Source organism: Typopeltis vanoorti, chromosome 14, assembly GCF_054136105.1.
Source record: "Typopeltis vanoorti isolate ZY-2024b chromosome 14, IOZ_Tvanoo_1.0, whole genome shotgun sequence".
In the NCBI taxonomy this organism is placed as follows: domain Eukaryota; kingdom Metazoa; phylum Arthropoda; class Arachnida; order Uropygi; family Thelyphonidae; genus Typopeltis; species Typopeltis vanoorti.
This window is the reverse complement of record NC_143562.1, coordinates 105944863-105960024: the sequence shown is the minus strand read 5'-3', so window position 1 is coordinate 105960024 and position 15162 is coordinate 105944863. Positions and strand designations below refer to the sequence as shown.

Sequence of the window (15162 nt, the reverse complement as noted above, 5' to 3'; positions counted from 1 at the left end):
CGATTGGAAAACACTTGTAATATTCTTAAAAAGTTGCTTTATAACTAAGCCATTGTTGTTTCAAACAAACAAAAAATACTTTCAAATTCAGTTGATAATAAAAATTAATATTTGCAATGCATCTCATACACCAATATTTTATTTTTATAGTTTAATTATTTTAATGGAAGTTAGAATTGTATGTGTATACGCTGGAATTCGTAAATCAACGAAACAGATAGATTAATTCGATTAAAACTTAATAATTTATGAGAAGACAAATATTTCCGGAATTTAGTAGCAAGTTTTTGCTACTAAATTCCGGAATATTGGAATATCATTTATATATTCCATTAAATGCAGTTCATTGAAGATTTTTAGACGCAATTTATGGGTCAGTCTCAGGTGTATGAATTCTTTTATTCCCTGCAAAGGATCTTGGTTGCTTCAAACCCAAGAAAAGCATGCTTATAATGGGATTCGATACAGAAGTAATTTATTACAAGCAAGGTGGAGTTACCTCAGCGTAATATAAATTCATAACTTTGCTGGCTCGATGATAACTGAGACATTACAGCAAGAAAAACTTCTGGAGTCCAGTTTGCTCTATTTGGAAGGTTGCCAAGCTTCTGCTTGAAACCAGAGTTAACGAACAGTGACAGCAATGTATAAATAGTTGAAGTTAGTTTCCAAAAATAACATTCGTTTTTGTTTCCTTTTACTTTTTAATTTATTTTAAATATATTGAATATTTAAAATATTGAATTGTTTGATTCAAGAAGGTTATTTTACATGTGCCACCATGCATCGAGGTTATATCCGAATAAGACTTATTGAAAAACAGACTATGTGGGTTAATGAAGCACCAACTTAGACAAATTACTGAGTCGTAAACGTTTCATTGAAACTTTGGTTTGGACCGATAAGAGAATGTTATTTTATGTTCAAAATAACTTTTAAGTTTCAGAAATGCTGTAAATTTTAATCTTCTGGATGAAACTATCAAACTCTTATCTCTATTGGTTTTACAGGAGGCTTCGCTGAGGTGCTTTAAGGTAATTGAAAGCACACAAAAAAGGCAATAAACTTCTGCTAGAAATGCTATGAAGCTTTTAGCATATTACGTGGAGGCATAGAGAAGACATTTTCCATATTCTTCTAGACGTAGACTTGCACGACAGGAACACTTGTCTTGTCATCTTAGAGTTAAGACTTATTCTGAGAAATTAATAAATTAAGTTCACTTTGATCTCTGAAAAAATGTCAGTTTTCTTGTTCTCAATTTAATGCTTGATCGAACTGCATAAAGTCAAATAAAAAAGAAAAAGACATCCCTAGAAATATTAATTTTTATGTAATCAAAGTGCATTGATTTGTTCAGTCATTCAGAATGGTTGAAATAGCTTAAGTTTACGGTTAACTTACCATTAGGGAAATTTAGTTGGGGGATCTAAAATGTGCAGCAGAAATTAAATTTGGTTTGCAGATGATGCTCTACACTGCACAGCCTCGTCTGCTAGAGCGTACAGTTTAACTACTCAAGGAAGTAGACAAGAATAATTCATTCTTCAGGGGAAAAAAAAAAACTCGAGTTAGTCAATCCCCGTACTTAGACACTCTTATCATGAAAAAAAAAAACTATAGAAATGTGAGTGTTTATTTAAATTGATTTAGTTATGAAATTCTTAACGGCCAAATAGTATTAGTTCACGTGTAAATAATAAACAGTAGAATTGATATGTTATTCTTCTTAACAATTCTCATAGAAACATTCTGTTCATGCGCAGAACTCCTCTTTTTTTCTAAGGTTTTTCGATTGTCAACATAATGCATTGAACTTTTTAATTTTTTTTATTTGGCCAGTCAAAATTAGTGCATAAAGCTTTGAATGACCATTTTCCAATGGTTCTATTCAATCATATTAATTGTAATACTCACTTCTATTTGAGATTTCTCATTATTCCAGGGTATTCTTATGTTCAGAATATTGCCGAAATATTTTTCTTTTTTTTTTCACATCGAATTTTTTCTTTTTGTCATAATATATTTATATCTTCTTCCCAGCGTATGAAATCATAGATTATTAACGAACGTTCCAGTGTACTAGAATTATTCCGATACACAAGATATTTTTTTTCCTGATTTGTCCCAGTATATTTCTGAGTACATTGATAATCCCAGTGTCTTATTTGCAATTTTTTTTTGTTCTCTTTCGTTAATACGTGTATTTGAATTTTTTTTCTATATTAGATACTTTTTATGTTCTGGTGTCACGTGAATCCTAGATAAGAATTGCAGTCAGCTTGATGTGGAGAATTGAGAGATATGCACAGCGTAATGATTTAAATGACAATATCTGTTGGATGGGGCCCTTTTGCTGAGGCCTTTGAAATGGAGAATGAAGCACGTCGGTTATAATCCATGCTGTTGCCATTCATTCAATAAAGGATTTATTGAATGAATGGCAATAGGGTAAAACAGTCTCTAAAAGCATTTATTAGGTGTTCAGTATGGAACTGTTAAAAGAAAGGAAAAAAAATTGCGATCTTTTAAGGAACTGTAACAAGCAACATATTTATATGTTATTGTTTTCATGAGGTCAAGAGATTCGTGATTTGAGAAAGAGTTTAAATATCAGAAAGCTAAATAAGAAAAAAAAAAAGATAAACATGTAGCAGAATGGCTTAAAAATAATCCCTGGATTTTGCCATCACTGAGTCAAAGAAAATTAAGCAGTCTTAAATATTCTCAATGCTGTTGTTGTGGAATAACTGCTGAAGGAAGATATTTTAGTCATAAGCTACTTATCTTGTTGTTTAGTGAAGATACAGTTTTCCCTTACCTTACGATTTGTACATCTCTGCATTTCCAGTTCAATTTAATGGATTTATCCTTAAGTTTAAAAAAAATAACAAAAGGAGTAATAATACAGCGCTACCAACCATTGTTTATCATAAGTAAATAGGCTTATCCAACAGTCTGAAAGAAGAATTTTAAATTCTTCATTTATTATTAAGAAATAAATAAACGTTAGTGCTAGGAATATTCCGATATCATTTTCTTTGACGTTAACTCCCTAGACAAACTAAAATTATTTCTCTTATGCAGTGGAAAATATTTAAACAAAGGATCAGATGCGGTTTGTGTTATATATTATGTTTTTTTTCCACGATAGATATTAACGTTCAGTTGAACAAACACGTATATAATAGACACATGCTTTCTAAAGTTTTCAAGTGACTTTTTTTTGACAATTTTGAATAAACAGCGCATTCTTTTATTTCAATAATCATAACAAAATCCTTTGCAGTTATTCTTCGTGTCTATTCTTATGCTAATTAATGGGAAACGATGAAGAACAACAACAACGTCTCTTTCTACTTGACATTAACGTTAAATTACTTGAACAATAGCTTTTATGAATAGTTGATAATACATAAAACCGAAACGCTCTCTAGGTTTTTTGACTATAACTAAAAAAATGAAGTAGTCATAAAGATCTCGGACACTACTTTTAGCTTTTTTTGCTTGGCACAGTGGTCTTGATGGTAAGTGGTTACGAATACCCTTTTTTTATGTTTTGTTTGCCTACATCAGTGCTTCCCAAACTGTGTGCCACGGTCCCCGTAGGTTTTGTTGAGGGGGGCCGTGAAATAATGAAAACAAATTTAAAATGTTTTAAGACTAAGTAGATTTTTTAATCTTAAAAGAAACGTGTTTAATTTTTATTATTTCTTTTTTTATTTTTTATATTTTAATGGAAAATATAAATGGAAAAAAATCACACATTGGTGTCGGTTCACAAATTTTGCTTCCTGCGTATTTCGGTGCTTAATGAATATTAGTAAATATTGCTTATTCATATACATTTCAGAGGTATTGATAAGAAGCACAAAAAGCTTACAAACGCAAAATCTTGAATATAAATTGTATTCAATATAAATACAATAAATATTATACTAATATATGTCTGTATTACGGTTTTTTTCCGATGGGCCTTAAATATTTTAATTTAATAGCCGAGCCTCAGTTAGAACTTCATTGGCTACAGCATTGCCATCCATTACCCTCCAAGGGTATTAATCACCGCATCTCACCCGAATGTTATAAAAAAAGAAGTTCTTAAAAGAACTGGGCGATGGACTGATTCCTTGACTCTTTATCCCGTCATCTGAATGAAGAAAATCTGTGTGGATGGGGTGTTGTTGAGCTAAAAAGCTCGTCATGGCTGGGTAACGGCAATAGCCGAGCTTCAGTTAAATCTTCATTGGCTACAGCATTGCCCACTTACGTCTAAGTTATTTTTTAATGATAGTTTTTAGTAATTTAGAGTGGTGTATGAGTTATACTGGTAAGAATTAAATAACATTTCCATCTTTTGACTATTTTTAAATACTTTGCTATATAATTTTATTAATACAACATAGTTTTAATATATTTTTATAAATAACTCAGATATTCCTTTTTTAGTGGATTTCTAAAATATTTGTTTTCGGCGAAGTTGAATCTCAACTAACTTCTTAAAGAATAAAAAAGAAAAAAAAATAAACCGGTTTGAAATTCTTCTGAGGTGTTAACGAACTGTCAACCAGCACACCCTCGTTCCCTTTCGATTGATTTTAAACACCACCCACATACATTTCTTATCCAGTCATTTGTATTGCTGTTGAAGAATCCTGTCGTAGTCTTTTGTAAAGGCTTAAATGGCACTTCTTAACGTAGACCCATTTCCTCGCTGCACATCAGCTTTGGTGCGTCAGATCGGGAGGGATTGCCTTTCATTCACGGAAAGGCAGCCGTGGCTCATTTAGGCCCCGGTGAATATTGCTTGCAAGTACTCGCTTTTTTTTTTGGCGTCTTAGAAAATCACGAACAAGTGCCTTCCTTCCCCCATTCCATGTTTCTTTTCTCTTTCTTATTTTAACACTAACTCCTTCTTGCATTCGTAGATCGCGCATTCGTGGTCTCGGGACACATCTACGCGTTTCTCCATCGACTAGAAACAAGCAAGGAATTGGCTTCCTCTCTTTCTTCCTATATTTCTTTATCTGCCCCCCCCCCTTCCGTTCTTTTCAGCCCACCCACCCCTTCATTGGAACTATAATACCTCGTCTCATTGAAACTTCGCATTACTCCAAGCTTGGAGAACGAAAAAAGAGAACGGGAGGAAGGGAGGGAGCGTTGGAGGGTTCCGAAAGAACTCGGAAGGCGAGAGCTTTCTTCAAATCTGTCCTTCACTGTGACAGAGTTTGGGGTTGTGAGATTCCACAGATCGATGATACGTCTGTGAAGATGCTAGGCACAACGGCAGGGACTCGCGAGCTAGTGTAGGAACTGTCACTTTGAATTGCTCGAGATCTATGACAGAAAAAGGTTCCGGTGTTTAAGGGCCGCCTCTGGTAATCTGCAGCTAGAAAAGGCGCGATGCCTTCTTTAGAACCACGAGAGGAGTAGATCTTCAAAAGGTGCCTGTTAGAGACTGATATTTGCCGTACTGGGCATTATACGCAGAAGAAAAGGATGTGAGAACACGGAATACTTAACTTCGATTTTTTTTTCTTGTTCTTAAGAAATTTTACGCTTAACAAGTCTGTTTACTAAGTGGCTGCTGAAGTGCACGGTTCTCTTTACTTCATATAGATGAAAAATTTAAATATATAATTTTTGGTGGCCTAAGCGGAGTTAAATTGATATTCACTTAAGCCAATTTATATGTAAATAGCTAGCAAAACAAAGTGTTTAGCCGTTTCAAAACTAAATATGGATCAGAAAGCGAGAGAAAAATTAGAGGTTAAAACCACCCTAAATATGCTAATTAAAATTTATATAAAATAGATTTCTTCCACCAAAAGAAATTAACAAAACCCCATACCAGATTTATTTTAGATGATAAAGAAATTTTCTTTTCGTCTTCCATATAATCATTAATAACTTGAGTATATCTCTGCCTAAGCTGGCCCAGTGGATATGAGCCTGGATGTACGGGGTTGTCTTTGGAGGGAGGGCGATAAATTTCATCACCGCTTATTGAGGCCCGAAGTGGCTTGTTGAAGTTCAGTGTTTAGTCCTCAGAGTAAGGTTCTTAAAAAATAATCTTAATATTATCTTAAAAATAAAAAGAAAATCCTTAGTCCACATTTAAACGCAGTAGTTGTTTTAATAATCTCTTGTAACAGGCATTCGTTTCAGTGAAATAATAAAAAAATAAGCTTGCACAAGTATTATAAATAGGCTGATAGTTAACAGCTCTTTCAAATCCTTAATCAGACACATAAGAGATTCTTTTCATTGGTGCAATACCGCTACGACCATTTGCATATAAAATGCGGTTAGCTCTCTCTTTTTTTTTTTTTTTGAAAATTCTTTAGAAGTACAGTGCACAATCATTAGTTAGCCTATCAAGTATAAAATGTGTATGTTTTAAAAATTATCTTACTTTCGAACACGGGCAGTAATATTTTTATCTTATTATATCATTCACTTAGTTTGAATGATGTGGAAACATCCAATGATTTGCAATTAATAGTTAGATTTGGATGGCAGAATAATCCTAGATATATTTTATGTCGGAATTGTTTCATTAAAAACTTTTTTCTCAATAAACTTTTTATTAAAGTTCCACTTACATTAGTAAAAATATATGAAATTGCAAACAATCTGATAGTTGCTATATTTAAAAACTGAACTATAACAGTTATCTCAGATACTAATAAAGAAAACAATAATTCCTTATGCACCACTTTTATCATTTTGAAGAAAATATTAAATAATTAGTCATTTATTTCATCGTTATTAACCCCGTGTGGTGGCCGGAATAAGAATAGCCTCACTGTAGCCCATGCGTTTGATTATTGACAAATATAAATCGATAATAATACTGATTTGGTATTGTTTTGTTGTACGTACATACATAAAAGTATAAATGAAAATTGAAAACAAAATAAGAACGGGAGTGGAGAGTATTAGTTTTGAATGCGAATAAACACAACCCGAAGCGTGTGGGGAAGTAAATTTATATAATGTAAATTTTTTTGCATTGAGTTCCTTGATCTCGGGGTGTAGTTTTAGAATTTTATTGAATTTTCTCCAGATGCCCAGTTTTTCTCTTCAAAAACAAATCGGACCACGAACAACATTTTTCTCGTAGCATTGCATGCATCGATGTACAGTAAAGGTGGGATATTTCTACGTTGAGTTCGTGCTGTCGTCACCCTTAGATAGACTAACGCCTCCCTACGGCAAGCTGGATAATAATAAAATGTTGTACTTTGTCAAACGTGTGATTCACAGAGGAGGCCCATTTTCATGTTAATGCTCATACACGTATTAACATGCGTGTGTGAGCCATAGAAAACTAAAATAAAATGATTGAGACACGACACCATTATAACCACGTGCTGTTGTTGCTTGTATCGAATCGATCGATAACCTTTACCTGTATGTCCCTTAATAACAATTTCTAACTTTATCAAAAGAAGTATTGGTTTCAACAGTTTCTTTTTAACTTGTATTGAACAACATATCTTTTCGAAATGTCAGATTATTCATTTCATGCATCGTTTCAATATTATTCTGGATTCTTATATGGTATCATGGTTCATTAAGTTATTTTATGTTGATTTTAAGTATTTGCATTCGGTGCCCTATCAGAAAACTAACTTATAATTGATAAGATAATGACCCGAACCTTGTTAGTATACTCTTTAAAATTGTATTACTTAGAAATCTGAAGTAGTGTTGGAGGTAATTTAAAATTTTAATTGTCTCATGAATATTTTCGAACTTCTGCAGTCGTTAGATAATTAGCAGTAGTTGTTTGGTTCATGAAAATGACTAATTTGTCAAAAATAAGTTTCAGATCATACTCATTTAAATAATAATATTAAACTTGATGTACGTATAATGGGTTTGTTTATGTAAGATAGTAAATGTTAACAAAATTTCTTAATTATCCAGCAGTATTTATCGAAATTTTATATTTTGGCACTGGAAGAAAAGCATTTAGACCTGAACAAGTATATTAGTGTTCTTTCTTTCATTTTTATTGTGATGCTGACACGTAATTCTAATTTTAATCTAAAATTAAAATTGTGTAGAATATCGCTGAAATTTTCAAACACACTTAGAATAAATTTGCATTAAACCTAAATACAAATCTACAATTTTTAAGCTTCTTTGCAAGATATTTTCTCTTATATTTAAAGTATTTTAAACAGACGTTGGTGCTTATTATATTTAATAAATATATTTTGTTTTACCCAAAATATTATGAATATAGACAAAAAGATCTCGTGTCTAATTATAGTTTACATTTTGTTATAGAATAAATATCTTAGGATGACTAACGTGTTTTGTTAACCAGTCGAAATCGCCATGATTATTCAAAAATAGTACTGTCGTGTTACTTGCATTTCTATGTCTGCGCATATTATTTTATCATTGTTACTGCTTGCTACACAGGGCAATATTCATTATCTATAGCATATCTTTCGTTTAGAATAATGCTGAAAATTAAAAAAAAAAAATCAATTTTGAATTACTTTTGGAAGGATTTTCTAAAACGTGATAGCAAACATTTTCTAGCAAAAGTGCCAAAACTTGAAGATATAATAAAATATTTCACAACGCGTATGGGAATACGATACTCGTGTACGGTAATTTTATATTACTGGAATTCTTTTAAAAATGATTGAATTGACTTCTTTACATCTGTCAGGAGATGAACGGAAGAATTGTCTTGATGTATCTCTGAAAAATAAAAGTAATCATTGCTATAAAAAGAATGTGAAATCTCGCAGTGTGAGTTTTAAGTGGCTATAATTTGAGTCTTTAACTGTTATATCATTTTTTTCAACACACAACTAATAAATAGGCAATATACTGTCTTAAGTGGGCCCTGTTTCATTTACTCTTATCCTATTATTGTTGTTACTAAAATATCAGGAAAGAACTTGAACAACGCGTGTGTGAAGACCTAATGCTGGTATACTCACTTAAATGGAATGCAAGTTGATTCATTTGCTTTAGAAGACTGAAATGTGACCAAGACATAGATCTGCGAGTAACAGACCTTTGTCTTGAGTCCAAATTCATGACTAGTTTTCTATCATACGCCCGAAAGTGATAATTATGTAATATAATATCCGCGTTATATTGCGTCGATATAGTTTTTCGAACTAGTAATACCGAACTCCACATTCATATTTGTATATTAATGTATAGTATCTCATATATCCAAATCGGGTGTGAATTATCATCTTGTTATAATCTTGGGATGATTAGTGTTAACAAATATTAGTGGTGATTCAGAAGCCTTTACTGGATTGTAAAGTTGAATTTGCTTCGAAAGAGCTTAAGTTGATTTTGCCGTAAGCTTTCGCAGTGGTTTGCAATAAGATGGGTTCGAGAAATTGGGAATGCAATTGCTGCACACTCTGGTAACACAACACCAAAAATCAGTGTGTCACAAGAGAAAGGTTGTATTTCCTGATTCTATTTCCGTTTCGCCATCTCGACGATTTATTCCATGGCCGAGACTCGGCCATGTAGATCTCCTTCCTGTCTTGCCTTTGGGAAGGGATTGTTGTTGTTGTTGTTGTTGTTGTGAAAGTTTTTCGTCAGCTTACCCCGTTGGCTGTTTCAGTGTTTACACCGACATTAAGGAAATCCGTTGTCTGCCACATGTCTCTCTTTATTGTTTTGCGGTTTTTCCTTGAGGGTGTGTTCTTTCTTTTGAGATCACTGACTGCTAGCGATGAACCGTAGTCGGGGCCATCTGTCGCGACCTTGTTGTTGCCTTTGGCTTTCGTTATTATCATGTGCATCACGGCTGCATTGATCCGTCGAGGTTGGTTCGGTTCTTTCATTCCGTAACGATGAAGATGTCCTGAGGATTATAATCAATTCTGTGAGCATTTTGAACCTAAACACTTTCGTCGTATGTATAACTTAGGAGGCTTCTAAATGTATATTTTCTTGAGAACTGAATCTGATAAATTCATTCCTTTGTTAAATAAGATAGATCGTCCATTATGTTTTAAATAAGCTTTATCCTCCCTTATTTCTATTAACTACGCCATTGTTCTAAGAAAAATGGAACATCCTATGGTTGCTTTTAAGAGTCCATTACATATTGCACAGGTCCAATAACTTTTGTCTGCAAGAATGGACTTGATAATGCTGGATTTGGATTTATTGTCCGCACGGTTAGCGCTTTGCAACCATATGCCTTCCTGGATTCGATTCCCCACGCCGAGGAGCTTAATGATCTTTCTCAGCCATAGCCAAGTTAGCTAGTCTTGGGCGTGGACAGCAGGGTTTTTCTCCCCAGTTTATCTGTGGTTTTTCATCCCGCAAGCAGGCAAACCGGCCCCATGAACACACACAGCTACATACACAGAAAATACCGGGAGGCATAGGCTAGTCACCTTATTCTCGGGACCGGTACGACTTAGAATGGCTTAAGATAGCTCTGTAACAGGCCAATAGGCCTAACACGTAGAAGGGAGAAGGATTTATTATCCTATCTGCATGTAGGTAAAATACCATGTTCGAGAGGCTCCAAGTTTCCTGTACCAAATTACTAGACCGACGTCTGCTTGATTCCTTGGATCATTTCATCGTCTTTCGTTGCGTACTCATTTCGAGCTCCCCCCCCCCCCGTGAAATGAAGGGAAACAAACTGATCAAAATGAGCTGCATGCGAAATATTTAGTATTAAATTACTCGTCATCAACGCCAGCAGATCAGAGGTTACTTTCGGTATTTATCCAATATATATACGGAGGGGTACAAGTTGATTCCCCCCTCCTTTTTTTTTTAGTTTTTAATGAGTTACTAGGTATTTGCTTCATTGAACATGATTCGGCATTGCTTTCTATAACTGGTCTCATGAATTTGATCGCGCAGAGTTCCTCTCTAGTACATTACTGAGAGAAGCGCGTCAGCATCTGCAGACATTCATCTACAGGTTACAGCATGAATAAACTTAATAATGGTCGTAACATTGCTTTAGAAAACTAGGTCAAGATATTGCAATTTCAGGAAATCCTTTTACCACGTTGCTGGCAGTGAAATAGTGTGAAAAACGAACTAGTACTTGACTAGAAGAAAATATTAATACAGTAGAAATGTGTGTGTGTGTGTGGGGGGGGGGAAGCAGCAACATTTAAGCGTTTTTTTTTTTTTTTTTTTTTTTTTTAAAACTTTCATTATTAATGGAGTTGTCCTGGGACTTAAATTAATATAGGCAATACTTACAGCAAGTGGTTATTTACTGGTTGCTTCTTGTTTGTTTTCAGTATTAAGAATAAAATTAATGGTTATAACATTTAGAGGCTCACTGATCTGGGATTATTTTCTTTATCGTAAGCTTACACTCCCTCCCCTTCGCTATGGGTTTTTCACCGTTTATTAATTCCGCGTTAAACCCTGATTTTGTCGCATCATTGAATTTGTTTCTCTGACCTTTAAATAATCAACGACATTTTGTGCTTCCGCTTCGCTTGAAGACGCATACGTTAAGTATTTGAAACTAAGACTGTTTCATTCTGAGTAAGAGCTGTGAATCAGAACCCCAAGGGTCTCATCAACAGTGCCGTAGCTGATCCTTAACTTGTCCTTGGCCTCGTTCAAATATGCAAAATTCAAACGACGGTTTTCACTTAATATACTTTTGGAGGGATTCACCGACTTGGAAAGAATTCGTTGATTTACCTTTTTAACAGTTTGTCCTAATGTCTGGGCGTTCTTAAATCTCACTTGCTGATACGAATAATTGCTTGCGAATTTTAGTATTTGATTCAGATCCTCCATTCATCAGCATTATTTTCCTGTTTTCCAAAAGATTTCTATTCATATAATTTAATTTCACAAACTACGATGCATCAGTATTCATTTCTAGCGCAGTTCTTTATCACTTTACCAACCCTCACTTCGTATAATCCTGAATCCAAATTTAAAACTACGGTTGAAAGTCGTTTGTTCTGAGAAATCTTAAACCGATTATCCAATATTTCAAATTAAACCAAACACTCGACTCCTGCAAATCATTCTCTAATACTAACAAAAAAAAAATTTGGCGATAAATAAAACCCAACTTCACTATTCCCTCGAAATAGTCATAGTTTTGACAAATGACTTGCTATTTAGATCCTCAGAATAAGATTCATTATTAAATATTATTTTAAATATTAAACATTTAAAGATATTTAATTAAATATATTATTTAATTAAATTTATTTAATTATTAAATATTTATTTAACAATCGGGTAATTTAAATATTATGCTTGTATACTGTACTATTATATATACACACCAGATTAATTTTAGTATATGAAAAATCCTTTAGCAAATATCTAAAATGTAATAGAATGCATACTAATTAATAGTAACGTATTATGGTACTTTGTTATAGTGTTTGGTTTATGCCTCTATTAACCCATTCTTTTCTTGTGTTCTAATAGTAGTTTCGAAAGTAAGGAAATTCTCTTGTGCTCCATGTTTTTATTTGCTGTTACTGAGCTTAGTAAACCTTGAAGAAGTTTACTGAGCTACAAAAGTAAGTTACTTATACATCTAGAAGAGTGCAGAAAGAGAGATTTTTTTTTTTATTTATGGAACTTTTTCAGGCCTCTAAAAGCAAGATTTCTATTAAAAATAATAGGAAAAATTATATTTAACGTTAAATATATAACTCAATATTTTAATTAGTTAAATTTGATTTAAATTCTAAAAAATATTGCACACCTCTATATATTTTATATTAGAATATTATATTATTTTCACGGTGTCTTGAGAACATGGTGATTTTATTTGGGGGAGGGTAATGGATGGCAATGCTGTAGCCAATGAAGTTCTAACTGAGGCTCGGCTATTGTTACCCTCCTGCCATGATCAGAGCTTTAATAGCTCAATAACACCTTATCCCTACACTGTCCTCTACAGATAACGGGAAAGATGAAAAGCATTCTTGCTTTGCCCCTTTAAGCCAGTCCTTACGAGGACTATAAGGAGAACATATTGAAATAAGCTGTTAGTGTTAATTTGTTTGTCATGTACATGTATATCTATAAGATAATAGAAGATAATCTTGTAGAAAATAGAAAATTTGACCAGTTAAACGTAGAGAAAGTTTGGTTTATTTTATCGCACGAAATGTTCCTTTTACACATCAGTGGTATTTGAATAACTCTTTATAAAAGTTTGAAAACCCAGGAAACGTTATCAAATGCGAAGCAAATATGCTAGTTACAAAATAGTTGAACGCCCTCCATGATGCAAACTGTCCATTAAAATTTGCATGCTCCATAGCATTCGCAACCTTATAAACCTTCGTGTCAAAGGTATGTATTTACAAATCTTTGGATTTCTATCGAATTTTTACACAGGCAACTTTTATTGACGGAATAACAATGAGTTCGACGAACAAGCAACGCTGTATATCAGTAAAGTATGGAGATTGAAAGCATGTTGTTGGTTTTTGTTTATATTTAAAAAAAGCGGAATAATAAAGAAATACTGAGAAAATAGCTGTCCAAACTTTTCAGAAATAAACTCACAAAACTGAATCTCTTTTAGTTAGAAAACAGTTTTTGAATAAGTATATAGATATATGAATCCTTCTATAAACATTAAGACATACATAAATATACTTGGGCAGCAAGAGGATGGAAATCAATATTAGATTATTTTATCTTAAATGAAAATACATCAAAGTTTTCATTAGATGTTAGAGTTCGCAGAGGATACGAAATAAGTAGTGACCACTTTTTCGTTAAAATAAAATTAAAATTACCACCTAAATGGCTACAAGTAACAAGAACAGAAAGAAATTTAAAACATTTGTTTATAAAACAAATGTTTTATAAACAAAGACTATTAAAGACTAGAGTATTAAATGACACATATATACAGTGGCTATATGAACAAAGAATTAACCAATATCTACATCAAATAAAACAAAATGAAGAAATAGAAATAGAATGGCTTAATATAAAAATTTTTAATAATGTTTATATAAAAAATATTTGAGATGAAATAGGATATAAAAGAATAAGAGCCATAGCTAAAAGAGAAGTCAGAAAAATACATAGAGAATCATGGAAAAAATTCGTTTCTAATTTAGAACATGATTTATATAAAATAAGACCCAATTTATGTGAGATTTTGAAACGCCTAAATGCAGATACTAAAGAAAACATAAAATTAAACACCGAATTGAAATTAGAAGAATTTCTAAATTTCTACACAGAATTGTGAACAGATGAATATTTTAAAAAGACAACTGGCAAACACTTAATGGAACAGAAAAGGAAATAACTAAAGAAAAATTAGAAACCAGCCTGAAAGAAACAAGAGACGGAAAATCACCCTGAAAAGATAAGCTAGGTTCAAAACTGTATAAATATGCATAAACAAGATTCAAAGAAAGATGCTTATTATTTTTAAATAAAATTTATACAACTGGTAACCCCACAATAGAATGGAAAAAAGCAATTGTGATTCCTATCTTTAAAAAAGGTAATAGAGATGATCCTAAAAACTATAGAGGTATCATTATACTAAATTCCTGTTACAAAATATATAGCAGAATCACTTAAATAGCAAACTAATGAAATATTCCGAAAACTTTATTTTAGAAGTACAGAATGGGTTTAGGAAAGGACGATCATGTATAGACCCAGCCTTTTGCCTAAAATTAATAATAGAGAAAAGAAGAGAATACAATTTAGAAACACATATTGCATTTATTGACTTTGAAAAAGCATTTGACAAAGTTAAAAGAAGCATTTTATTTAACAAATAAAATAAAAACGAATCAACCATTTAAATGAAAGACAAATACCAAATAATATTCTAAAACCTATCATAAGTATATATGAAAATAATCAAATAAAAATAGGATTAAATCATGAGCTATCGTATACGAGAGAGATAAACCAAGGGATCTGACAGGGATGTTCCCTCTCAGCAACTCTTTTTAATATTTACCTAAATGCAATAATAATAAAATGGAATAAAAATTTCCATCCAGGAATTAAACTTTCACCTACAGTTAACTTAAACACTCTCCTCTTTGCAGACGACCAAATAATAATTACAAATTCTGAAGATAAACTACAGAAAGCTATTTTAGATCTAAATGAGATAGCCAAAGATTATGGTATGATAAGGGTCAACAG

At 32.6% G+C, this 15162-nt stretch overlaps 1 long non-coding RNA gene across 4 annotated transcripts in view; it reads left to right on the top strand.

Moving 5' to 3' along the window:
- LOC150099820 (uncharacterized) overlaps positions 1 to 15162 on the top strand; it is a 607255-nt gene that overhangs the window by 397310 nt on the left and 194783 nt on the right. The window contains exon 8 of one of the 4 annotated variants that reach the window (XR_016549419.1): positions 1011 to 1114. The exons of the other annotated variants lie outside the window; for them this stretch is intronic. This is a non-coding gene — a long non-coding RNA (uncharacterized LOC150099820). Of the gene's footprint in view, positions 1 to 1010; positions 1115 to 15162 lie in introns of those variants that run through there. 4 annotated transcript variants of the gene reach the window in all.